Genomic DNA, 27,950 nt, shown 5'->3' with positions numbered 1-27,950 from the left:
ACATTTCAGCTTCAAACCATAATAGAAGGAAAATTAATTCCTCAACTGATTACATATCCATGATGAATATTTATTTATTCTGTCAATTTCCTAGTGACAACTAAATATTTATTATGAACACGTATTTTCAAACTCTAAAGCAATATTACTAGAAAAATACAGAATGTAATAAGATCAGAAACTGAAACAAAATTTCACTACTTTAATCACCACCTAAGGGAAGGTGAACTTCTGTACCTCCAGGACAGAAGAGTCTGAAATACAATTTTCATCTAACTTTGATATATATGTATTTCTTGGATCTTCAATTTTCTTGTGCTAGAAACTAAGGTAAATAGATAAAACTTACAGGAAAAAATTTGAAAACAACTATTGAAGTTTAGACCTAAGTTTTGTGTTGATAAATGCTATAAGAAAAATACAACATGAGTGCTATTTTAGATAAAACCATTTTCTGTAGAAATAAATATATTTATGCCATGCATTGACTGCAAAACCACTTTTTCTAAAATTCAACTTAGTAAGATTTAAAAGTAAAACATAAAACAACTTGGCTGTTTTAAGTGCATTGCTACATGCTCAAGAGAAAAATAATAATAGCCAGATTCTATCACATAAAAACTACTAACTGTGGGCTGAGGTTGTGGCTCAGTGATAGAGCACTTGCCTAGCATGTATGAGGCACTGGGTTAGATTCTCAGGACCCCATATAAGTAAATGAAATAAAGGTCCATCAACAACTGGAAAACAACAACAACAACAAAACAAAACTACTAAAAAAACCCTGAAAATGTCTGTATGTTTTTTTTTTCTTTAATGTTTGTGATATTATTAAGGATCTATTTGGGCATGCAGGAGAGAATAAAAAATTAGGGTATTTTAGGTGTCATGATTTCTGCTGTGTATTTATACAAGATTGGTAGATTAAGAATTAGTTCAAAATGATTTTGATAGTTTCAGAATAACCCTAAAAGGAATGATACTTTGGAGTACCAAATGGATTTTGTAATTTATATAATCAATGAGATGCTGTTGTTCTACACACCATATTGGTTAATGATTCCAAACGTCTCTCATAAATTAAGAGGTGTGGGAAACAGGCATTTTAAGAGACTGATCATGAAAGAATAAACTGTGAATACTTTCTTCAATTTTAAAAGTGCTGGTTAGAGTTCCCATTCAGTATTCATTAAGAATGTGTATTCGTAGCCTGTCCTTTCGTAAGGTTAACACTAAGTTTCCCAACACTTTGTGTAGGAATTGAAAAGGACTGGATAGTAATGGAGAGAATGCTAGGGTGCCTACTTGCAATGAGAAATTTCATCAAATAATTGGAAAACAGCAGTTAAAAGTGGGCTGACAGATGAGGAGACCTGACCAGAGGAACCCCTAAGTGCCTCAAACCTAAACCAACAAGTAACCATGGAATGATCATGAGAAAGTCTGAGTGGAAACAGGAGGCTCAGTGAGCAGCGAACTGGGCATGTGTTTCTGTACACCTCATTCTGCACGCAGGAGCCCAGCAGGCAGCACCCCTTAACTACTTCTCCTACTTCTCTCTCTTTGTTTATAACTGGTCCCCCCACCTCCACCTTTCTCTTTATCTCTCTTTCTCTCTCTGTTTTCTAAACAAATCAAAGGAATTATATGGTAAGAACTATAACAACCAATATTGGAGGTGTGTCCCAGGAATCTACTCCACAGGTTCAAACATTTGACGCCCCCATCCTCCTAGATCCTTCACACTCAGCCTCAAGCCAGGTGTGCCAGGTGACACAGTCTTCCCACAGGAGTCGAGTTCCCTGTCTGCTTCTTGGTGACCTCATTGTGTCAGGCTGGGCTGAGCAAGCAATCAGGGTTCCCCAGTCAATGGATAAAAGTCTGGAATGAGTCAAACCAAGTCCACAAAGAGAAACAGAGCCATAGGGAAGCAGAGAGGTCACTGAAGGTCACGTTCAACAGAGGTTTAATATCTTCAGAGAGTACTAGAAATGCATTTCTAGAATAATTTATAAAAATAATAAGGTAAAAACTGAGATTGGGGGAAATTCAAAATAACTCGGGCCACAGAAATATGCTGAAATAAATAATTCAGATATTTGGAAGTTAATGTTGTGGAAATCATCCAGAACACACACACACAAAAAATAGGAATTGTGATGATATGATTACTAGTAAGAAACTTAAACAATAATCAAAAAAATTCATTTTCTGATAACAGAAGTTCCAAAAAAGATAAAGAAAGACATAATCAACTAAAAAAGATTTTCTGGGAATAAAAGGGACACTAACTTCCAAGTTGAAATGTGCTACTGAGCAGAGAGCAGTTCAAATAGAAGTAATCCATAGTACGCAGACACATCATTGTATTATAGCAGAACTCCAACAGTAAAAAGAAGTTTCTAAAACCATCCAAAAAAAAAAAAAATCAGAAAAAAGGGCTTTAGATCAAAATTGAAGTTCTCTTCAGCAACATGTATGTCAGAATAAAATGCAGCCATGCTGTCAGAATTCTGAGGTAACATTATATTCTACCTAAAATTCCATGTTTAGATAAATTATCAAATAGTATAGAGAGATTAATGATATTTCAGATAATCAAGGAATCAGAAAAATCACAATTGTGGTTTTATTAATTATTGCCTGATTATATAAAAGAGTAAATGAAGAATAATGAAGTTAGGCAATCCAAAAATAATGGTTCTAACCTAGGAGGCCAGTAAGACCAATCACAAGTTAATAGTAATTAAACCTAGTAAGAAATCACAATTCCAGAGCAGAAGAAAGGGAAGGTCTGAGAAGGAAGATAGGGATGATACTGAAGATTCCACACAAATCAGGGAATGATGTAGTCCCGAGGTCAGCCCATCATTCAAATATGTTTTCTCGCCTGTTTTTGTAAATAATGTTTTACTGGAACACAGAAACACCCATTCATTTACATGTGGTCCACGGTTGCTTTTGTGATGTAGCAGCACAGTTGAGGAGTTGCAACAGAGTCTAAGTGGTTTGCAATATGTAAAATCTTACTATCTGCCCTTGTTACAGGGAGTTTGCTCACCCCTGATATTATCATCTGAAAAATGTGAGGATACAATAAGATTCAGTTTAATAAGAGTGGCAATTAGGCACAATAGTTTTTTTTTTTTTTTTTAAAGAAGTAAACATGAAAGATTCATTTGGTCTTAATTGGAACAGGAAGTAGGATCTTTAAGAAGAATAAAGCAACAATAATGGAAAGACTACATGATAGACAGAATGAATAAGAAACCAGAAGTCATTAGGATAACTATGTGAGGAAGATCAAGCACTAACAAACAGAGAAAGGGTAAGAAATGAATAAATAAGTTGCACCGAGCCAACTGTTTCTTGAAAGAGAACGATTTACATTAAAATCATATTAAAATTGGCATAATTTATAACATGAAAATGTCGAGTACATAATGTCAGGAATGGAGGGGAGCAATTTGACTTTAGTTTATTACTTGCTTCTGCATGAAGTATTTACTCATGTTGCTATGGTTTAGATGCTGTTTTTCCCTGAAAAGTTCATGTATTGGAAGTTTGGTCTCCATAGTGGTGGTGTTGGGATGTAGTGATACAACTTTATAGAGGTGGGGCATAGTGAAAGATCCTTATGCCAGTTAGGGTGAGTTCTTAGAAGGGATTGTGGGAATCTAACTGCTTCATAGCTTCCTGCTTCAAGATGTGCTTTTTCTTTATTCTCACATACTCCCACCATGATTTAATAGAGCCAAGAGGAACTTCACCAGAGCTGAGCACCAATAACTTGAGCTTCCAGAACTGTGAGCTAAAGTAAACCTCTTTTCTTTATAAAGTAACCCTATTTCATTATAGTAATGCAAAACTGACTAATAAATATATTGTTATAAAATAAATGTCATGGTTAGTTTATAACATTTAAAATCAACCTACAGAAAAAGCATGAAAAACTATTAAAGTCTATTAAATAAAAGCCATGAGATGCTGAAAATTCTATGCTGTATCTTACATGTTATGGGCAGAGGAAGGTGTTTTTAATCTCTTTCATGATGTCAGACATTTCTTCATTTGGCATCAAGTTGACAATGATTTTCCTTGTGGGATACCAATGTATTTGCCTTGATATCACTCAATAAACTCAAATGTCTCAGGAGACAGATCTACTTTGCCATGTCTTACTAAGTTCTGCAACACACATACATTCCCTCTCTCTCTCTCTCTCTCTCTCTCTCTCTCACACACACACACACACACACACACACACACACACACACTCATGTATGCTCTTGAATATAGTTTTTTAAAAAATTAATCTCTGAATTGCCTGAAATGCTTAATATTGTAACTTGCACACCTGTACATAATAAGCATTTTGTCTATATTTGCTAAATTCAAGTTTAACTTACATAGTTATAAAAACTCTAGGTAACAGAGCATGTTCCTGGACATTTATTTAGTTTGGATCTGTGGGCTTTGTTCAAATGAACTAGGTAAGAATATTTTTTCTTAAGAATTGAGCACCCTATCCTTGGAAACTTGACTTCATTATAAATAAACTGAACTGTCATTTATTCTTATTCTTTCTGCTGACTAGAAGCAGAAACAATAAATTGACTGCAATCTGAGGATCAATACAGGGCCACTCATGGCTACATTGACAATCATGTATCACACTGTGAAGCTTAAATATATTTTGTAAATTGATGTTTTTTCCCCTCAACAACCCCTATTTACTAGCTTAGTAACCCTCATTCAAAATCATTTTTATAATCACTATACTATGAAACATGATTTTTCTTTAAAATAAGAATTTAACATTCTAATTAGTATTCAAAGTATTAAGCTAGTATTTTCCCAGGCAAATTCACCTGATGGTCTTGGGTTATCAATACACTGTATATTTAGAGTTTGTAGATCCTTGCAGTCCATAGGTCTATTTCCAATCTCACCACATACTCTGTCCTCTTGTGCTCTCAGATTTCCTAACATCCAACCTTCCCTCTAAAATATTTTTCAGTTTTGGAGTCTGGTTTCTGTGCATTCATGGTTTAGAACAATGTATGATATAATTTGTACTTCTGTGAATACTGCCTGTGGCTCCGAGAAACAGTAGATCAATGACTCTTCTATTGCACTCTTTCTGACTCTCATATCATAGAGATTTGCCACTGGTAGTATTATTGATTTGAATGTTAATTACTTAGAAGTGTTAAAGTGGAGTCATATCTAAACTATCTACATTTCTCTAGGTATCCGTTTACGCTGTGCTTGGGCTCCTCTTTATTTAGTTTACAAAGTAAAGGTAATGATAGAGTTAAGGAATTCACAGGTTCCATTTTTTTGAGGGGGTCTCTATTTAATTAGTAAAGCTGTCACTGAAATAGGAACCAAACACTTAGTGAAACTGAATAAACTAAATAAAAAATAAAAAATCTTTATTTACTGCCTCTTTTTTTCTGATTCTTTGATTTTTTTATATCAGCTCTAGTGGGGCTAAATGGTCATTAGTACTTGTATAGTATTTATAAGTAAGGGGCATTAGGAGATGATTTTTTTTACAATACAAATATAATTGCATAAGTTTTTATTCACACCAGGTTCTTATTACTAAGTGAAGTAGTCACCTTAGAGTATCTGAGATAGATACCTGTAGATTTTCTCTATGACATATCTTAAGAGAATTATATGGGTATATCCTGCTCCTGGAACTTAATTATTCATTGATTAAAAGTGCAACCTACTTGATTCTACTACCAACTCTGGAACCTAGGAGATGTTACTGGAGTTTTTTAAATTTCCTTTCTGTGGAAATACAAATTGGGAATAACATATTTAAAAGACTTTTCCCATTGAAAGTTCATTCTTCATTATGATTGAACAAATTTAAGGAGGCTACGGAGCTGAAAGGGTGTACATGAAGGACCTGTCAGCTCAAAAAGTTTCTGCCAAGCATCCTGTGCACTGACTTAGCAATCAAAAAATTTTGTGTGATCACAAAATCATTGGAGACATGGGAGAATGGACTTTATCACTCTCTCTCAATATGTCAGAAAATAAGCCAAAGTGTGAAATAAATGCTCTAAATTCTGATACAACAGCAATGCCTTGGATAAGAAATTAGTTAACTCTTCAATATTTTCATATCTGTTATTTCATATGATGCCGATAGTAATATGGATGATATTATCATTATTATTGCCAGTGGGTAAATGACAAACAATATCGATCATCTAATTTAAGAAAGACCTGGGCTGGAGGTAGAGTTCAGTGGAAGAATGATTGCCTAGCATGTTCCAGGCCCTAGGTTCAATCCCTAGTCAACTCCCCAGTCCTCCTCCCAAAAAGGAGAAGCCAAGACCCAAGAATAGAGAATTTTTACTTTTTCACAACCCCAGCCCTTTTCACTTTTAATTTTGAGACAGGGTCTCCCTGAGTTGCTTAGCACCTTGCTAAGTTGCTGAGGCTGGCTTTGAATTTGTGATCCTCTTGCTTCAGCCTCCTGAGCCACAGAGATTACAGGCCTGTTCCACTGTGGCTGGTGAGAATTTTTAATATTGATCCTGATATTTTCATCATACCACCTTGAAATCATGTAACAAAAAGCTCCTTGTTTAATAATATCAAGTTCTTATGATAACCTTCATCACCAGGGATAGAAATAATATAGAAAGCATGGTCGAAGATTTCTCATTTGAGCCTCTTCACTTTTCCAGTTTAATCCTTATAACCTGGTTGGGGCAATGCAAATATACCTATCTTTCCAAAGATTATTATGGAACTTTTTAGAAACTTTATGTGTGTAATATTACTCATATAACAAACCTTTGCTATATTGTCAAATTTATAAGACAATAATCCTTACCTTTAAGGAAATCATTAGTACTTGAATGACTATAAAATACTTGGAAGTCAATCAATCTGAGGGAACAGTCAGAGAATATCCTTCAGCAGGTGCATACCAGCCCACATGATATCTATACTCTCCTTTTATCCACTGCTGATCTAAAATTCTAACTTGACACTAGTATGTTTCTCAGATGCAATTGTCACTAATCCAGTACTAAGTAGACCAGTATTTCACCAAAACCTACCTGCATCTAAAATGATCTTGTTAAAAAGTAGCATTGTTTCTTGAAAATTTCACTGATGTAGCAGTTCTATGCAAAACTCATAATATAGCAATATTAGCAGTTGACAAGTAAACATAGACCTGACTCCACAAAAGAGAAATGTTCTAGCAATAGGGCTTAAATGAGAGGGAAGATAAATGTTTCCAGCATACCATGTCTCCTACTAATATACTTTTAAAATGTCAATATTATGAGTAAAAGTTCTTACCCTTCTTTGCCTAGGGAAAATGGTTTTCATGCCAGTAATGAACAGAATCACTCGTGCTGTTGAGTGATTCTTAATGATCAATAACAACACTTAGCACTTATGTAGCAATTTTCATCTTCAAACCACTTTACTGGCATTAAACAAATTCAAGATGCTGTCATTTCTTACCAAAAAAATCCATGGAATGAAAAGTTGTAGTTTGCTCATCATTCCAGATTCCAGGATGTGGGTTGTAGAAGCAGAGATTTCACAAAAATCATGTGGTGCCACACCATTTTGTGCAGTTAAAGACAATATGTTAATGGTAAAATCTATTATTTATAAAAGTAGCAGATGTTTATAGTCAAAAAAGTGATAATACAAAGAACTATCAAGAAGAAAACAAAATCATATAAATCACTCCCAATCTCATTATACATAAGTTGACTCCATTAACACACTTGTCCAGTTTCTTCACATTTTTGAATGCTTATGTATCATGCGAATAGCATGTGAGTTTATAGTGTAGATTACTTGCAAATGTGATCCCAATGAATATCTAGCTTGTTCATCATCTTTTTAGTAATAGATGAGAACATTTTTAAAAATGACATTTCAAAAATGATTCTTACTGCTCATGTGATTTCCTACTCTTTTGTATGTGCACACCAAAATTTACTTTGTCGTTTCCATTTTGGTATGTAAGTAGTTTCCTTTTTTTGCTGTTATATTTAATGGTAATGAATATATTTTCTGCTTTATTTGCTGATAACTTATGAATATTGTCATGCAGTGTTTTATTCAGCTTTTCCATCACTGTGACTAGGATACCTTACATGAAAAATTTAGAGGAAAAGTAGATTTGAGGCTCATGGTTCCAGAGGTCTCAGTTCATAGATGACCAACTCCATTGCTCTGGGTTGATGGTAAGGCAGGACTTCATAGGGTAAGGACTAAGCAGAAGAAAGCTGCTCAACTCATTGGGGAATCAGGAGGCAGAGAGAAAGAGAAAGAGTGGGAAGGAGAAGATGCATTGAGGATATATCCCCAATGACCTCTGAGTTACAGTTACTACCCAGTCAGTGCTCTCAAACTAGGAAGGATCAATTAGATTACAGTTTTAATAATCTAATAATTTCGCCTCAAATATTCCTGTAGTCACAGGAGCTCTGAGGGGACAACTAGTATCTAAACCATAATATACAGAATGTTCTGCCTGCCTGTTCCTCTCATTCCCAGTATGGATTAAATATTAGCAAATTCAAGGTTGTGAATTACAGATTGGAGTGCATTAATACTTTGGCATGATTCAGGAAGGTGGTTTAATAGCAGACTCTGGGAGTACCATAAACCTGAGTTTGAGAGCTATGGTGCAGGTGAAAGAGCTTTCAGAGGTCAATAAAGAAGTGTTGTGATCAAAATAGTGTATTAGGGGGAAAAAAACATTCTCACAGCAGTCTCAAAGGTTTTTATTTTAGTTTAGCTTTGATGGAGCAGAGTTTGCACTGGAAATAGGGAATGGTGGTAATTTTTACAGCCACCGGGAGAAATGAGAGCTTGGTGTTGTACACAGCATTAAATACACAAGGAACTTCTGAGCATCTTGGTATTTGTCTAGAGTCACTTGAAATCTCTTGGAAATAGTCCACTTTGATAAAGCTCAAAGCTTACGTGCTTTCAATGCTAAGTGCATTTCAACTTTGATAAACAAATAGGAAGATTCAAATAAATAATCATTGGTGGACCTGAAGGATCCTATGAGGAAATCATAGCCTAGATTTAGGTTTTACAAGTTTAGATTATTCAAGGTAATTTTTGCCAGTACTTCTCTAGTATTACTGATATCACATGTTGCTTTGTGTTCTTGGCTCCTGTGTTCTCACAAGAGAAGATTTTCAGCAAGACATGAAACGTAGTTTAAAGTACAGCAAAGTTTATTAGAGGAGAAAGGAAAAGCAAAACATTTTCAAGGGAGAAAATGGGTCATCTCAGAGAAGTTGTTGCTCTCTTTGTGAGTTCAGCTTTATTGGGATATAAGAGGAACTTCCATGGTCTCTACCTCCCAGATCCACTTACACTATTCAATTGACATTTATCTCATACCTTGCTATCTCATACCAGGGACTCAGGGTCTTGTGATAATCATGAGTTAAATAGTTGCATTGTGTTTACCTTAGGCCACATTCTGGTCAGCATTCTTTTTGCAGGGTCTTTCTTGAGATATTTTAGTGATTAAGCTTTTCTGAGCAAACACACCCTTGTCTGTTGATTCTTACCCCTTGAGTTTATCTATCTTCTTCCTGTTATAAAAGGAATAATTTATAAAGCTGAGATTAGGCACGGGTCCTAAAATAGCTATTTTATCAGGTCTTGTGGTGTCACTAGGACAGGGCTGCTGATTTAACTGATTTGTTCTGCACTAAACATTTTCTTAAACCCCTGATCCACTGCTCATGTCTAACTGCTACTTGGTATTATAGCTACCATTAGAGATCCAAACTCAGCTGATTTGGGAACAGGAAAATAAACTTCCACAGGTAAGTAAACTCTTAAAATCACTTAATTTTTCAGTACTCATAGTCACATTAACCAAGTGTTCCATATTTTACCCATAGCTACTTTGTAAAGGGAGAGGCGGCATGGAGATTTTCGAAAGAATTTATAGTGGAATGGAAGTTATTAATGGAGTCATAAAACACATTATGTCATAACAGAAACAGGGTGAATATTGACATCTTCAAACATGGGAAGGTATTATTAATATTCAAGGTAAGGTCTTGACAAGAAATATGTTGAAGAAAAATTCATTTCCTTGAGGATGTCTTTGAACATAGTGAAGGCTAATAAGACAATTTCGCTAGTTTGTTTCTGAAGTTACATGATTAATATAGTTATGTAAGCTTCCTAAGTATGCACAAAGCTCCTCAAAATATTCTTAAATTGTACAGAACATTTTCGGTGAAGGAGACCACTCATTCTTTGTATTTATTCGGCCTCCATCCTTGTTTTCTTACTCATCCTCTCTCCTTGGCTGTGATCACTATTTAGCCACTCAGTTTGCAACTGTTTATCCCATTTTATTTACCCTAATACTGTCAACCAAAAATCCAGGCTTTTTTTTTCTTTTTCTTTGCTTTTAGAATTATTATTCAGTGACCGTGTTACTGTGTTTTAGAGCACACGACCAGAGGACAGAGGGCAAATATTAAGGGAAAAATGCCATCATTCAGGGGCAATTTCAGGACCACAGATTCTGCATCAGTTACAAGTGCTTCCATGATTTGAGATCTATCTAGCAACTATAAATGCATAGACAATAAACAGCAATAACTGAAATTCTAGCATGATAAGTAATAATGAGAAGAAGGGAAATTGACATTAAGGTTAGTTAGGACAAAATGTAATGGGATTTGACTCAGTCTTAAGTCATTGAGTAGTAACCATGGTAATCGGTCTTTCTATGTTTTCTCAAGTCTCCTCCCCTTCCTTTCAACATTATTACATTTCTGATTTAATTCTCTTTTACTGAACATATCTCAGACATTTTAGGTGAATAAGCATTTGCTTTATCATCCATTAATTGCAACGTATCTCTGATTAGGTAGATTAGTTATTTTTAAAACGTAGACTTAAGACTTTAATACAAGGTAAATCTAATGGAAATGTGATGTAAATTAAATATATCTGAAGCGAACTTACATGAAAAGTGAAAATGGTTTGGAGTTTCCCACACTTTTGGCTTCTTCTTTACCATCATCCCATATGCCACTGTGTTCCCTACAGAGAGCTCTGGAGAGGAGGAGCACCTAAGGCACACAGAATGGACTTCTTTTCATAATTTTATTCAGTTATGCAACTTTCATATAAACTAACAATTCATTTATTTATCATTTCTACAGAGGCCTGAGTTTACCTACAGTTTGCAAGAAAGGTGAGGATACGAATAAATCAATCATGCTTAACAACACTGTGCTGTGTATAAAGGTCAGGGTGACAGGGGAAGGAGGTCTTTAGGACCACCCTGGATGATGGCCAATAATTCCAAAGATTTTTTTAGATGATCAGAGACAGTAAAAGTAATCGCCATTGTTTGTAAACTCCATGTTTGTGAATATTCTTTCTTGGTAAGTCTTGTTTGAAACTCCAAAACAATACTAGCCATGACTTTGTTGTCATTTACAGACAGGAAAGAAGGACCAAAACTTTGAGTCACCAAATAGGCATGAACTGTACACTAAATTGGAAAGTTTCCTTATCAAATTAATTTAGTGAGATATTTTACACTCTTCTGTGATTTGTCTTGATGAGTTTGCTGTTTAAGATGGTCCCTAAGGCCATACAGGCACAATAGCACATGACTGTAATCCCAGCAGCTTGGGAGCCTGAGGCAGGAGGATCGAAAGTTCAAAGCCAGCCTCTGCAAAGGTGAGGCACTGAGTAACTCAGTGATAACCTGTCTCTAAATGAAAAATACAAAATAGGGCTGGGATGTACTCAGTGGTCTAGTGCCCCTGAGTTCAATCTCTGGTACCAAATAAATAAATAGTCCCTAGGTATGGTTTATAGGGATATCCAATGTCCCTAAGCATAGGAGGTTGTGATATGCTTATAGAGAAAATAAGGTGTCTTTAAACAAAAGCACACATAAAAACATGTTCATTTACTGATTCATTGATGAAAACCAGAGTCTCACAGAATCCAATGCTGTATTTTTGTGAGGAGTAGTGCCCCCTAATGCAGTGTTCAGGGTGACATTAGGGTGCATAAAACTCTGTACATAATTATAACTGATTGTATTTAATAATATACAAAATTAAATTCTTATGATTGTCAAAAAAACTTAATTTTTCCTCTCCTCATCTTCTCTAAAAAGTAAATCCTGTTCTGAAATTCTCTAAAACTCCATGGTGTGTACATAAATCTGAAAGTATAAAATCTGATCCAAAGCATCAAGTATTTAATTGTTTAAACATATGATATTGATTTTTGTCTCATGGAAGTTTAATTAATATGACCCTTTCCTTAAACTTCAATGTTCTGAGAATAAATTTTACTCCTCATTGCATAAAATATTTTAAAGTCAGTTTAAGTCTATTGAAGTTTCCTTGTTTCACTGTACCTAGAGAAAACTCCAGGTTCAATAGTGTTCTGTTGACTAATCTCAGCACTGCCAGAGACTTGAAATCTGAGAATATCATCAGTGTCATAAAAGGAGCTGGAAACAGTGGTGACACGTTAAGCCCCTCAATAATTCACACTAATCAGAGGTGACAGTGACATAGAATAGTGCAAACCATATGCTATCATGAACCAAAGAAGAAGATTGAATTAAAATCTCTATAGTTTTGTCCACATTTTCAAGTGAAAAGAAAAACTGAGAGAAAAATATAAGGACATTCTCTTTTAAAGACAAAGTTTTGTCAGCAAGCAGGAGAGCAGAGAAGAAACAGAAACACCTACCAGCAATGAACAACAGAATAAAAATACTGGATGGTACAGTAAAAATACTTACTACATCCATTCACAATTTCCTTAGTTTATTCAACAATATTTTGAGTACCCATTAAGTGTCTAGTGACATTCAAGGCAATACAAATACAGGGATTAGAAAAATGACACTTGGTCTTTGGTCTCATGAAACATGCACTTCTAAAAATGAAGATAAAGACACAGCATGCATATCAAAATATATGTACTTTGCATATATTTGTGATTTCTCAAATACTCACATGAAAATTAACTTGAACATATTTGCTTATAACTACATAACTTATAAGTTGGTGGGGAGTAGCAGAGATGAGGGAGAGAGAGGAAGAGAGGTGGGGGGAGAGGCAGGCACTAGGATATAAGTCTTCTGGAATCTGAGAAAGGAATCTAAAATGTGAGATTTAGAGTTGACATTAGCCAGTGCAGTGCCTACTTGTATACTCTGCATGTATCCAGGGAGAACTTGTTCATATTTAAATTTCTTTATATATGAGAAACATTGTGGATGTGTAAGAGATAATTGTATATTTAATTTTTCATTTCTGTTTTCTAACTCAAACCAAACCGGTCTTTCTTACTAGATGATCAGGTACTTAATTCCTTGCATTTCATATTTGGGCTATTGCAAACCTTCTAAGCTAGTTTTCCCAAAATTACTCTAACCTGCTTCTGTTCTCCACAGAATGAGTTGAGAGAGCTCTTTCACATTGTCTCACTATTTAACTCTTCTTAAATCTCTTTAAGGCCTTCTAACACATTTTCATATAAAGTTGCACATGCTTAACATGATTTAGAGACTGTACTGAATTTTCAATAGCATGTTCTCCTTACTCTAGGGTACCTTCTCACTCTTGTCTCTTTCTGGTATTTTTTCTTGTTTTTGTCCTATTATTGCATGATATCTAGTCTCAAATCAATAGTAATATTTTTCAGTCTTTCTCTTTCAAACTCATTTTTTTTTTTGGTACAGCTTCCATTTAGAAGGCACAAAATCATAGAGAATATCACTCCTACCTTAACAACCAGAAGAAAAGGGATAATTGATGAAATCATAACTTTTCTTGAACCCTTTGGGAGAGCTGACTTTGAAAGGTAGTCAGGCAAAATAATCAGGTGATAATTCTCCACAAAGAAAGAGAACACATGAACAGTTTCACCGTTGCCTGAAATTAGAAGAGGTGAAGAGAGAGAGAGAGAGAGAGAGAGAGAGAGAGAGAGAGAGAGAGAGAGAGAGAGAGAGAAGGAGAAGAAATCAACTGAAGTTTTAATTAATTCTTAAAGACTAAGAATGGGTAAGCATGAATAACTGGAGCTATGGAAATTTGTACTAACTTGAAACATCTTTTCTAATAGCACCAATGAGTATTTTGTGAAATATTGAAAGCTAGACAAAAGAGCAGTATGTACCCTCCTCAACAGGTTTAGCATACAAGTAGTAAACCAGTGTCTCCAAGATTATCTCTTCCCTGTACCGTTGTCTAACAAGAAGCAAAAGACTCTAGGCATTGGAGAAGAGAACAGAGTTTCATCAAGGATCTACTATTGGGAGGAAAGGAAGCAAAAGTTACTCTTTTTTGATAGTCAGGGGAAGCAGGGAATCTTTTCAGATTCAGCTTTCTGCACAACTACAAAAAAATTTCAAAAAGTGAGAGAACCTCTCAAGTCTCATGGCAGGATTTGCCATTCTACAGAAGATGGTGAAGGGACACTGAGAAAGTCACACTTATAAAGCTCAGGCTAAGAGCAACTAGGTCTATGTATGGCTCAACCAGGAGACCAAAGAGCTGCCTTCCCAATCCCCTACTGCGATCCAATACCCAGCCAGCGAGTAAGAGATGACTAGTTTTCTAAAAGGGGCAAGAACACATGGAGTGTACAAGAATTCTGTGACAGCTAAAAACTGAATATTCCGGGCCCTATAGGAAGTTCAAGGTAATAGCAGCCAATTACTGAAACAATTAGAAGTTTGTAATGCACTGAAGTTAAAAAAAGTAAAAACCAAATTGAAGCACCGCTCACTCCTGACCAGATTAACTCAGCTCCTCACACTTAATGGCTTAGAAGAGAAGGCTTGCTTAACTTCAGGTACAAACATTGTTTATCTTGGTCTCTGCTGTTCTTTTCACATGATGTCTGGCATTCAATCAAAGAATTATAAAATGTACAGAAACGCAAAAGAAGATGTCACATTGGTTTCTGCCTTCTGAATGGAAGGTTAAGATTTTGTGCCTTCTAAATGGAAGATGTACAAAATAAATGAGTTTGAAAGAGAAAGACTGAAAAATATTACTGTTGATTTGAGACTAGAGATCATGAAATAATAGGACAAAAACAAGAAATATGTATTCCACATAAAAATTTTTCTCATAGTTATAATAAATCTAACTTCAAAATATATGTAAAACAAAAAGAAAACTGTTTAAGCATTTTTTAGAATGATGTTTTATTTGCCTTTTTTAAGAGAGTAAATAAATAACTGAGAAGCATTACAGGATTATGAAATTGCAATGCAGGATCATAGAATGCAAATGACTTATTATTTTCACCTAGACTACCAAGTTTTAAAACCTTTCAAGCTTTATAGCCTCCAGACCCTGCAGTGATCCTCCTGCAACAATAGCTCAGAACTGCTTTCTGCACTTGAAACAGAGACTTGAAGGAAAGCTATATGGCAGTCACACCAAATGCCTAGGATGACTTATTTATCTTGCCTTTCTACTAACAAGTTTGTCTTTAAAACCAGGGAAGTAGTCCTTAGCTTAAGAGATCCAGGACGCTGTCTTAGTAAGTGACAAGGCACCTGGATACATCATTCCCCTGGACCATTGCGTCCAAATAACATTGCTGCTCTAATTGTAGGTTGTATCCCTGCAACACAAGTATCACTTGGGAGCAAATGCAGGATTCTGGGCTTTACCTCAAACCTAGTGAATGAGAATTTGCTTTTTAACAGGATGCCAGGTGATTTGTATGTATATTAGAATTTAAGCACAATGATCTCAAAGGACTCTCACTTCCATTCCATGCCAGTTGTATGCCAATTGATGATGCAACTCATGATTTGCTCTACAGCCAGAGGTCAAGCAGACATGACCTCATCATAGGATTTTGCTTGCTTGTAATTGGGATAGCAATTTTATTCAATTTTTTTTTATCATCATTGAGCTAGTGCTCAGGGACTTTCTAAGTGATAGTCATGGAAATTTCTCAAATATTTTAAAACAGAAGTTCTCTAGGCACAAAGGTCAAGTAATGTTGACTTGATGGGTATGTTGGCATATGCCTGTAATCTTAGTGACTCTGAAGGGAGACAAGAGAATCACAAGTTCAAGGCCAGCCTGGGCAACTTAGGATGAGTCTGTCACAAAATAAAAAAATAAATAAAATAAAAAGTATTGGGGTTATGGCTCAGGGGTATTAGCACCCTTGGTTTCAGTCCCCAGTACCAATAAAAGGAAAAGAGAGAACAATGCAGGTTTATGGTGTATCTCCTCACAATCATAGATATAGTCTTTGGGATTCATGTTTGACCAGGAATGAGTGAGCAGGTTTAGCAGGAAGCCCCTGACAGTCCACTGAGCCACTGTAAGAAGAAACCTTATTTTCTTAAATGTACACAAATATTAAACAAATATTTGTTGAGCAAGTATTTTAGTTTAAGTTGAAATTACTCTTGCTTTCAGGAAACTGTGGAGAAACTCATGAAAGTGTGTATGTGTAAGTTTATGCATGTATATGAATGTATGAATATATATACATACAGAGATATATGTACATAAAATATGTGTTGTATATTGTGATAATTTTATATGTACACTTTTTTTTTGTTTTAAATGGAGACTTTCTTGGATTCATGCAATTAAAACCAACTTGTGTTGTATATGAGCTTGCTGCTCAGAAACTAGCCAAGACTGGAATTGAGAAAGTAGTTAAAGAGAGCCAGGCCCTTGCTTCAATTGTAGTTGCTGAGTTCAGACATGAACTCTAGTACAACACAGATTTTGGCTTTTGGAGTCAGCCAGTGTACTCTGACACCCCCTTCCGGCCCACCTCTACTCAGATTGGAAACTGCTAAGAGCAAGAGTGGACTGATGGAAATCTCTTATGTCTTTACTTGTGAGTTATAAGGTCTCATAAGTAATAATGATAGATGAGTCCTGGAAACAATGCCTATTAGAGAATGAATTTTTGTATGCATTTCATAGACAAGTAGGTTTATTTTTAGAACCACACAAGATAAACAAAACAGCTCCTCAGGAAAAAACCCTCAGAGCCCAACTGCCACCACCGGCTTCCCACAAGCCACACACCCCAACACTACCACAAGTCGCTGCACTAACAGATAGTTCACAATGCATATAGGTGAGTTCACAATGCATACAAGTGATCCAGGTACGTTCTGTAAGCAGTTCAGTGATGGCTATTGCAGAAGCTGTAGATTGGTTTTATCTTTGTCTTCATGCACTGGGATGAAGATAGGAATTCTGGCAATAATGGCTAAAGAAAAAATTATGTAACATTTCAGAAGGACTAAAAGAAAACAATTTTCTTAATAATGGCTAAAGAAAAAATTATGTAACATTCCAGAAGGCATTAAAAGAAAACAATTTACTTAACAATTTACATTATCTTTAAGAGAATTATTAAATATAATGAAAAGGAAAGGTGAAAGTAAACAAACAGATCTGTTAACCTCCTTTTTTGTTCACATTTTAAAACAATCCTCAACAGCTATTTACCCAATTTAAATTAAACCATTTAAATCACGTGAATAAAAAAAAATTATTTTGATCCATTTTTTCATGAGCGCTCATCATATATGATATATGGACATACATTCAAACATATAACACAAAACACAAGTGTGCATACATACATACGACACATAACATAATAGTAAAGGCCTTATAACTTTTTACAGGTGAAATCTCCATTGCAATGTTTAAAAACTCTATAGTCAAAAAATAGAACTGATCAGCAAAACATTAACCTAGGTCTATATGAGCTCAAAAAACAAAATATGGGAAAGGGCAATAATAAAATAGATATTGAAAAAAGCATTCTGGTTCTGTCGCAGATTGATGTAAGAATAACCAAACTGGAGTTCTGGATATCACATCTTCTTTTTGGTCTGTAGAAATCGCTTTAGTTAATCTGTCTGGAATCCAAATCAGCTGCTGTTCTCCCTGTGGAAACACATAAACAGACCCCCGACTCCAGGAAATCACTGGGTCAGGACCTTAGTTAATCTCTCTGGAATCCAAATCGGCTGCTGTTCTCCCTGTGGAAACACACAAACAGACCCCTGACTCCAGACAATTACTGGGTCAGGACCTTTCCATTGTCCTGTTAGAATATCCTTCCAAAGTACCTTGGGCTTATGTACATTTTTTGGACACATATGCCTTTCCGCAGCACTAAGCCCTGATGAATCCAAATTTAAAAAGTTTAGAGTAAAAAGGGTTATTTTAAGTTTATCTTTGGGGAATATATACCCCTTCCCAATTCATTCTTTTTGCTTTAATAAGTACATTTTAATAGTTTGATGAGCTCTTTCAACTATGCCCTGTCCCTGTGGATTGTATGGGATTCCTGTTATATGAGTAATGCCAAATGATGAGCAAAATTGTTTAAAAGAGGTAGAAGTATAACCAGGGGCATTATCTGTTTTTAACTGTTTTGGAACGCCCACAGTGGCAAAATTTTGTAAGCAATGAGCTATAACATCTTTAGTTTTTTCTCCGGCATGAAGGCAGCCCATCAAAAATCCAGAAGAAGTATCAACTGTAACATGCAAATATTTTAATTTTCCAAATTCTGGCAAGTGTGTGATGTCCATCTGCCAAATATGGTTAGGTATCAATCCTTTAGGATTGACTCCAAGATTAACTTGTGGTAAAAAGGTCACACAATTTTGACATTGTTTTATTATTTGTCTAGCTTGTTCCTTAGTTATTTTAAAACGCTTTTGTAAAGTATTAGCATTGACATGGAACTTTTTATGAAAATTTATAGCTTCTTCTAGTGTAGAGAAAATATGTATGTCATGTGTAGTTTTATCTGCTAAATCATTGCCCAAACTAAGGGCTCCAGGCAATCCTGTATGTGCCCTGATATGTCCTATAAAGAATGGATCTTTTCTGTCCCAGATTAGACTTTGTATAGTGGAAAGCAAAAAGAAAACAGTAGAGGAAGGGGAAATCCTACCAGCATCTTCAAGGGATACTATAGCATTAACTATATACTGACTATCGGAAAATAAATTAAATACAGAATTTTTAAACATCACAAAAGCCTGTAATACTGCCTTAAGCTCTACCTTTTGAGCTGATTGTTTGGGTACTAAAAATGTAAAAGTTTGATCAGGTGTAACTATTGTTGCTGTACCATTATTTGATCCATCAGTGAATATATTTGGAGCATTCCCGATAGGTGTTTTTCTTGTCATTTTTGGAAAAATTACAGGATTCGATGACCAAAAAGACAATAAAGGATTAGATGGTAAGTGGTTATCAAATGAAACATTAGATTTGCACATGATTATTGCCCAAGTATTTAACTCATTAGCTAACTCATCAATTTGATTCATAGTATATGGAGTAATAATTTTATTGGGAGAAATTCCAAACACTCCCTTTGCTGCTTTTATTCCTTTGAGTATTAATTGTCCTACAGCCTCAGGATACCTAGTAAGAATAGTGTTAGGAAAATAAGATAAATGTATCCATAATAATGGACCTTCTTGCCAAAATACTCCTGTAGGAATATTTTTTGTTGGTAGTACAATAAATAATAAAGGCAAACTTATATCAATTCTATCCAAATGCATATTTTCCATATATGTTTCAATGATTTTTAATGCCTTTCTTGCTTCAGGAGTTAACATTCGGGGTGAATTTGGATCTGATGGACCTTTTAGGATATCAAATAAAGGTCCCAACTCTCCTGTTGGTATACCTAGATAAGGCCTTATCCAATTTATGTCTCCTAATAACTTTTGAAAGTCATTAAGTGATTTGAGTTGATCTACTCGTATTTGAATTTTTGGTGGACGGACCATGGTTGAGGATAATAGAACTCCTAAATAATTAATTGGAAAATTTAACTGTACTTTATCTATTGCTATCTCTAGATTATAATTTTTTAATAAGTTTGTAAGTGTGGCATAACATTCTAGCAATGTGTTTTTAGCTTTGTGTGCTAATAATACATCATCCATATAGTGAAATATTTGTAGTTCAGGATTTTGATTTCTAAGTGGCTGGATTGCTTTGTTAACATAAATTTGACACATAGTTGGGCTGTTAGCCATCCCTTGAGGGAGTACTTTCCATTCATATCTCTGATCAGGACCTTCATGATTCAGTGCAGGGATAGTAAATGTAAAACGTGGACTATCCTTAGGATGAATTGGAATTGAAAAATAAAACAATCTTTAATATCTATAACTAAAACATACCAAGTTTTTGGCAAAGCAGACAATTGAGGAATCCCCGATTGAGCAGGTCCCATAATAACCATCTCATTATTAATGGCTCTTAAATCTTGCAATAATCTCCATTTACCAGATTTCTTTTTGATGACAAAAATGGGAGTATTATGGGGAGATACGGAAGGTTGTATATGTCCCTCCGCTAATTGTTGTTTGACCAGATCATGGGCTGCTAGTATCTTTTCTTTAGTCAGGGGCCACTGAGGAACCCATACTGGTCTTTCTGATTTCCAAGTAATTTTTATTGTCTCAGTGGCCCTTTCTGAAAATCCAACCCATGTCTGTCTGTTCCTTGATCTATTTGTATTGGTGCTGCTATACCTTGTTCTTGTTTTCCTAATCTTTTTCCTTTCCTAAAACCTTATCTAGTCATAATAGTGGGTGCATTTTGGTTGATGTTATTTGTTAATGTCAAACCTAATTGATCTAGGACATCTCGTCCCCATAAATTTATAGGAAGAAGATCCAATACATATGGCTGTATAGTTCCTTCACATCCTTCAGGATCCTTCCAATCTAATACCATTGCACTTCTATGGGGATTAGTCGCCACTCCTAGGCCTCGAAGTGTTTGAGTGGCTTGTTGTAATGGCCAATGTTTTGGCCATTCTTGACGAGAGATGATGCTAAGGTCTGCACCTGTATCCAGTAGCCCATTAAATTCATGTCCTTGAATATTTAGTTTTAGCATGGGGTGAGAATCTAAATTTAAAGACAGCATAGCCCAATCTACACCTGTGGAACCTAATCCCTTGGAACCTCTTTCTATAGCACGACTGGAAAATTTATCATGTAGGCTTGGTATTATTAGTAACTGTGCTATTCTATCTCCTGGTGAAATTACTGATATACCCTTTGGAGAACTGGCTATAATTTTTATTTCACCTTCATAATCGGGATCAATTACCCCAGGACTTATCATAAGTCCTTTTAGAGTAGAAGAGCTGCGTCCCAATAATAAGCCTACTGTTCCTTTGGGAAGAGGTTCTTTCACCCCTGTGGGGATGATTTGAACTCCCATCTCTGGAGTTAGTACTGATCTGGCGGAGGCACAGATGTCCAACCCTGCGCTCCCTCTGGTTTGTCTGATGAGGGATCTGATGGACAATGTGTCCTGGGCACTACCCTGATGGGGTTGCTGGGTTCCTCCAGTGCTCCGTATATTTGTGGTTTTGGGCCCCGGAGCATTGGGCCCCCCTGTCCATTTTTTGGCAATGGAGCCCAATGCCTTTCTCCATGATATCATGGATAAACACTTGGTCCTTGTTCGTTTTTTGATAATGGAGTACCCTCTATGGTGGTTTGAGAACGGCATTCATTAGCCCAATGTCTCCCTCTACGGCATCGTGGGCAAATACCCGGTATTCTACTCCTTTGATACCTAGTTTTGTTAAACCCTCCTCCTATGGGGCAATTCCTTTTAAAATGTCCTGTTTGTTCACAATTGTAGCATGTTCTTGGCCTGGAATCTAAAGCCTGTTTTACTGCAGCTACCACAATTTGCCCTTGTTCATTAATGTCTCTGGCATCTAAAGCCTGTTTTACTGCAGCTGCCACAATTTTCCCTTGTTCATTAATGTCTCTGGCATCTAAAGCCTGTTTTACTGCAGCTGCCATGACTTGCTCTTGTTCATTAATGTCTCTACATAATTTAATATATGTGTTTAAATCTTCATGTTTCCATGGTCTAATGATATCTCTGCACCAACGATTCGCTTGGTCATAAGCCAGTTGTTTTATTAATGGCATTGCTTGTTCTGTATTCCCAAAAACTCTGGTAGCTGTTTGAATAAGCCTATCTACAAATTCAGCATAAGATTCATTAGTTCCTTGTATTATCTTAGATAATTGACCTTGTAAACCTCCATGTCCTTGTAAAGTCTTCCATGCCTTAACTGCATCTACAGCAATTTGTAAATACACACCAGGATCATATGCAATTTGTTGCTGCTGATCCTCATAAGGTCCGTTTCCTAACAACATATCTAGATTTCTCTGAGGATAACCAGCTGATGCATTTCGCCTAGCCGTCTCCTTGCAAAATTCCTCATTGGCAACCTTCCATAACAGGTATTGTCCTCCATTTAGCACAGCTTTACACATATTAGCCCAATCTTCTGGCGTCATGTTCAAGTTGGTAAAGGATTCGATCAAGCTTACAGTGAAGGGTGCTTGAAGACCATAGGTTGTTACAGCCTCTTTTAGCTGCTTCACTGTTTTGAAATTTAAAGCATGGTAAATTCGCTGCCCTCCTACCTCAAATACAGGGCATGTTAATACTTGAGATCCTGTCTCAGGATCTGAACTATCAACTGCGGGGGTTGGGGGCCTCTCAGCATATGGAGGTGGCCTTGTCAGTTGGACACTTACGTCCTCTGGTGATAGAAAGGTGTTAGTAGCAGTCTCCTGTAGAGGTGGTGCTGTTGGTTGGACACTTAAGCCCTCTGGTGATAGAAAGGTTTTAGTAGCAGTCTCCTTTTGTAACTTTCCCCCTGATGGCTTTTTCTGCTCTAAACTTTCTTTCTCTGTCTGATTAGCTCGAAAAACCTTCTCTTTTACTTGAATCTTTTCCTCTTTCTGACTAACTTGAGAGACCTCCTCTTTTACTTGAATCAATATGTCCTCTCCTTCCTCTACCTTTGTCTGAATTGAAGGCTTTGGACTAAGAAAACCAGATACCAATGCCCACAATGCCAATGTGCCAGCTGGCAGAGTTCCTGGGCTGTTCTTTTCTATTCTTTTTAAATCTTCACCATGATGGTTCCATTGTGATATATTTAACAACTCCTCCTTAAAAAGCCATGGGCTACATTTTTGCATTGTATCAACGTATGCCCTGACTGTTCTTGATTTTACTGAGATGCCTTCTTCCTCTAACAATTTACTTAACACTCTTTCAGTTTGTTTTTTACTAATTTCTGATCCCGTATTTCTACTATAATACAACCCAACAAGATAACACCAAACAAAACCGAGACAGAATGAAATAAAAATGGAACAACAAAAATTCATTATAGCCTTTCTATCCTCCTTACATGTGCATCTGTCCTTTCTCCCTATCTGTTCCTCAGACGTAAATAGTTTTTCCTCAGAAGTGAGCGGTTTTTCTTCCGTCTCACTCATCTCCAGGGACAGGCAACTTAAAACAAAAATGAAGCAAAACAAAAGAGGAATCTTAAAATGGCTCCCCATCCTCTCACCCTGCCCTCAGGGGCGAGCGGTTTACTTACCCTCAGTCGTTCCCCGTGCGAGCCACCAAATGCCGCAGTCTGGCTGGGCACAATTCAGGAGCCACTTGTCAAAAGAAACTAACTTTATTTTTAGAACCACACAAGATAAACAAAACAGCTCCTCAGAAAAAAACCCTCAGAGCCCACCTGCCACCACCGGCTTCCCACAAGCCACACACCCCAACACTACCACAAGTCGCTGCACTAACATAGTTCACAATGCATATAGGTGAGTTCACAATGCATACAAGTGATCCAGGTACGTTCTGTAAGCAGTTCAGTGATGGCTATTGCAGAAGCTGTAGATTGGTTTTATCTTTGTCTTCATGCACTGGGATGAAGATAGGAATTCTGGCAATAATGGCTAAAGAAAAAATTATGTAACATTTCAGAAGGCACTAAAAGAAAACAATTTTCTTAATAATGGCTAAAGAAAAATATAGTCTATGTGCCAATCCAATCCACTACCTGTCTTGTCTGCCAGTCCATCTACGTTGTGCCACAACACAGGATTGGGTAGATGAAGCAGGGACTAATATGCATTCCAATAAATTACTGTAAAATGGCTTCTATTTATAGATTTTTATTGAGCACAATCATGCATATAAATTCTTACTTGAATTTATATATTTTTGTTCTTATGAGTTATACATGATAGTAGGACATATTTTGACATATTCTACATATATGGAGTACAACTTCTCATTCTTCTGGTTGTACATTATGTAGAATTTCATTGGTTGTGCAATCCTATATGCACACAGGATAGTAATGTCCAGTTCATTCTACTATCTTTCCTATCCACATTTCTCTTCCCTCCTTTCATTTCCCTTTGTCTAATTCACAGCATCCCCCCCCACCCCATATCATCAATTAGCATCCACATATCAGAGAATCATTTGGCCTTTTGTTTATCAGAACTGACTTATTTCACTTAGCATAGTAATCTCCAGTTTCATCCATTTACCAATAAATGACATATTTTCATTTTTCTTTATACTGGAGTAATATTCCATTGCGTATACATACTACATAGTTTTTTCCATTCATCTGTTGAAGGGCACCTATGTTGGTTCCATAGTTTGGCTATTGTGAATTGAGCTGCTATAAACATTCATGTGACTGCCTCACTGTAGCATGCTGATTTTAAATCCATTGGGTACAAACTGAGGAGCAGGATGACTGGGTCCAATGGTTCTTCCATTTCAAGTTTTCTGAGGAATCTCCATAGTGGTTACACCAATTTGCAGTCTCACCAGCAATGTATGAGTATACCTTATCTCCTATATTCTTGTCAACATTTATTGTTGCTTGCATTTTTGATGATTGACATTCTAACTGAAGATGAAATCTTAGAGTAGTTTTGATTTGCATTTCTCTAATTGCTAGAGATGTTGAATTTTTTTTATATATATTTGTTGATTGATTGTATTTCTTCTTCTATGAAGTGTCTTGTCAGTTCCTTTGCCAATTTATTGATTGGTTTATTTGATTCTTTGGTGTTAAGATTTTTGATTTTTATATATCCTATAGATAAATGCTCTGAGGTCCAAGTGGCAAAGATTTTCTCCCATTGGGTAGGCTCCCTCTTCATATTCTTGATTGTTTCCTTTGCTGTGAAGAAACTTTTTAGTTTGATTCAATCACATCTGTTTATTCTTAATTTTACTTCTTGTGCTTTAGGAATCTTATTAAGGAAGTCAGTTCCTCAGCTGACATGATGTAGATTTGGGCCTACTTTTCCTTCTATTAGGCTCAGGGTCTCTGCCTAAGTCCTTGATTCACTTTGAGTAGAGTTTTGTGTAGAGTAAGACACAGGGGTTTAATTTTATTTTGCGGCATTTGAATTTTCAGTTTTCCCAGCACCATTTGTTGAAGAGGCTATCTTTTATCCAATGTATGTTTTTGGCATCTTTGTCTAGTATGAGATAACTGTATTTATGTGGGTTTGTCTCTGTATCCTCTATTCTATACCATTGGTCTATGTGTCTGTTTTGATGCCAGTTCCATGCCGTTTTTGTTACTATGGCTCTGTAGTATAAATGGTGTAATTATAGTTATACCAATCTGATATTGTGATGCCTCCTCCTTCACTTTTCCTGCTAATAATTGCTTTGACTATCCTGGGTCTCTTATTTTTCCAAATGAATTTTATGATTGATTTTTCTAGTTCTATGAAGAATATCATTTGGGATTTATTAGGAATTGCATTAAATCTGTATAGCACTTTTGGTAGTATGGCCATTTTGACAATATTTATTCTGCCTATCCAAGATTATAGGATATCTTTCCATCTTCTAAGGTCTTCTTCAGTTTCTTTCTTTAATGTTCTGTAGTTTTCATCTTAGAGATTTTCCCCCTCTTTTGTTAGATTGATTCCTAGGTGTTTTATTTCATTTTTAAGGCTATTGTGAATGGTGTACATTTCCTAATTTCTCTTTCAGTAGATTCATCACTGATGTATAGGAATGCAATTGATATATGGGTGTTATTTTATATCCTGCTACTTTACTGAGTTCATTTATAAGTTCTAGAAGTTTCCTGGTAGAATTTTTTGGGTCTTCTAAATATACAATAATATCACCAGCCAATAAGGTTAGTTCTAGTTTTTTTTTTTTTCCAATTCATATTCCTTTAATTTCTTTTTTTCTTTCTAATTGCTCTGGCTAGAGTTTCAAAAACAGTATTGAAGAAAAGCCATGAAAGGAGGCATCCTTGTCTTATTCCAGGTTTTAGAGGGAATACTTTCATTTTCTTCATTTAGAATATGTTGGCCTCAGGTTTAGCATAATTAAAATCATCACTGAAATCAATGAAATTGAAACAAAAGAAACAATTCAAAAAACTGACAAAACAGGAAGTTGGTTCTTTGAAAAAATAGATAAAATTGATAAACCTTAGCCATGCTAAGGAACAGAAGAAGTCAGAAAATACAAGTTACTAAAATTTGTGATGAAAAAGGAAATATCACCATGGACACTACTAAAATTTTGAAGAGAATTAGAAACTATTTGGAAAATTTATGCTTCAATAAAATAAAAAACCTTGAAGACATCAACAGATTTCTAGAGACATATGACCTACTTTAACTGAAGTAGGAGGACATATACAATTTAAAGAGATCAATCTCAAGCAATGAAATAGAAGACAGCATCAAAAGCCTACCAATCAAGAAAAAAAAAAAAAAAAGAAAAACCCAGGACCAGACAAATTCTCAGCTGAGTTCTACAAGACTTTTAAAGAATTAACACTGATACTCCTCAAATTACCCCATTAAATAGAAAAGGAGGGAACCCTTCCAAACTCATTCTATGAGGCTAGTATCACACTGATACCAAAACCAGACAAAGACACATCAAGGAAAGAAAATTTTAGACCAATATACCTGATGAACATAGCTACAAAAATGCTCAATAAAATTCTGGCAAATTGCATACAAAAACATATTAAAAAGATAGTACATCACAATCAAGTTGGGTTCATCCTAGGGATACGAGATTTGTTCAACATATAAAAATCAATAAATGTAATTCGTCACATCAGTAGACTTAAAGACAAGAATTATATGATTATTTCAATAGATGCAGGAAAAGAGTTTGACAAAGTACAGCACCCCTTCATGTTAAAAACACTAGAAAAACTAGAGAAAGTAGAAACATATCTCAAAATTGTAAAGCTATACATGCTAAACCCTACTTGAATTTCTACTAAAATAAGAAAAAAAAATCTTAGGAACTAATAAAAACAAAGACAAAGAAAGTATAGATAGAGATGATAGAGATCAAATGTTATTATAAGTTTTGAAAGCAAAACACTAGGAAGAGCTGACATAATGAATCTGTAGAAAATTGCAGTTAGTGGAGAAAGAGGAAATACACACTGACCTGCATAGCAGAACCTCAGAAAAGCTCAGGATCTGGCATCATCAGGTGTCTTTGGGAGGGCCTGAGAGGGTGGTAAAGCAGAAAAAAAGGAAGCAAAAATGTTATAGAAAACTTCTGACAACACCAGGCATTATCAAGCATTTGAAGTGGAGGCGGGCAAGAAACATCTATATGCTGCTAATGACATTAACATTGTTGCCATTGAAGCAACTACTTTGGAAAACAGTAGTCAATATTCAGTAAAGGTGAAGGTTTGTAGACTTTATGATGCAATAATTTTATTCCTTTGTACACAGCCTAGAAAAATTGCAAAATAAATACACCTGAAGACATGATTAGAAGTATGTACAGAAGAGCTGTTTGCAAGAAAAAAATCAATACAACCAAATGTGTATAAACAGCAGAACAAATACATGTATAGACTATTATATTAAGGTACAGTATAAACAAACTCCTTATATATTTTCTTAAAAATAATGTCAAAGAGTTCCATGTATAAACAATGAACAACTTTTATATGGCCTGAGCCTACACCTA

Source organism: Callospermophilus lateralis, chromosome 16, assembly GCF_048772815.1.
Source record: "Callospermophilus lateralis isolate mCalLat2 chromosome 16, mCalLat2.hap1, whole genome shotgun sequence".
NCBI lineage: Eukaryota > Metazoa > Chordata > Mammalia > Rodentia > Sciuridae > Callospermophilus > Callospermophilus lateralis.
This window is presented reverse-complemented; position numbering follows the sequence as displayed.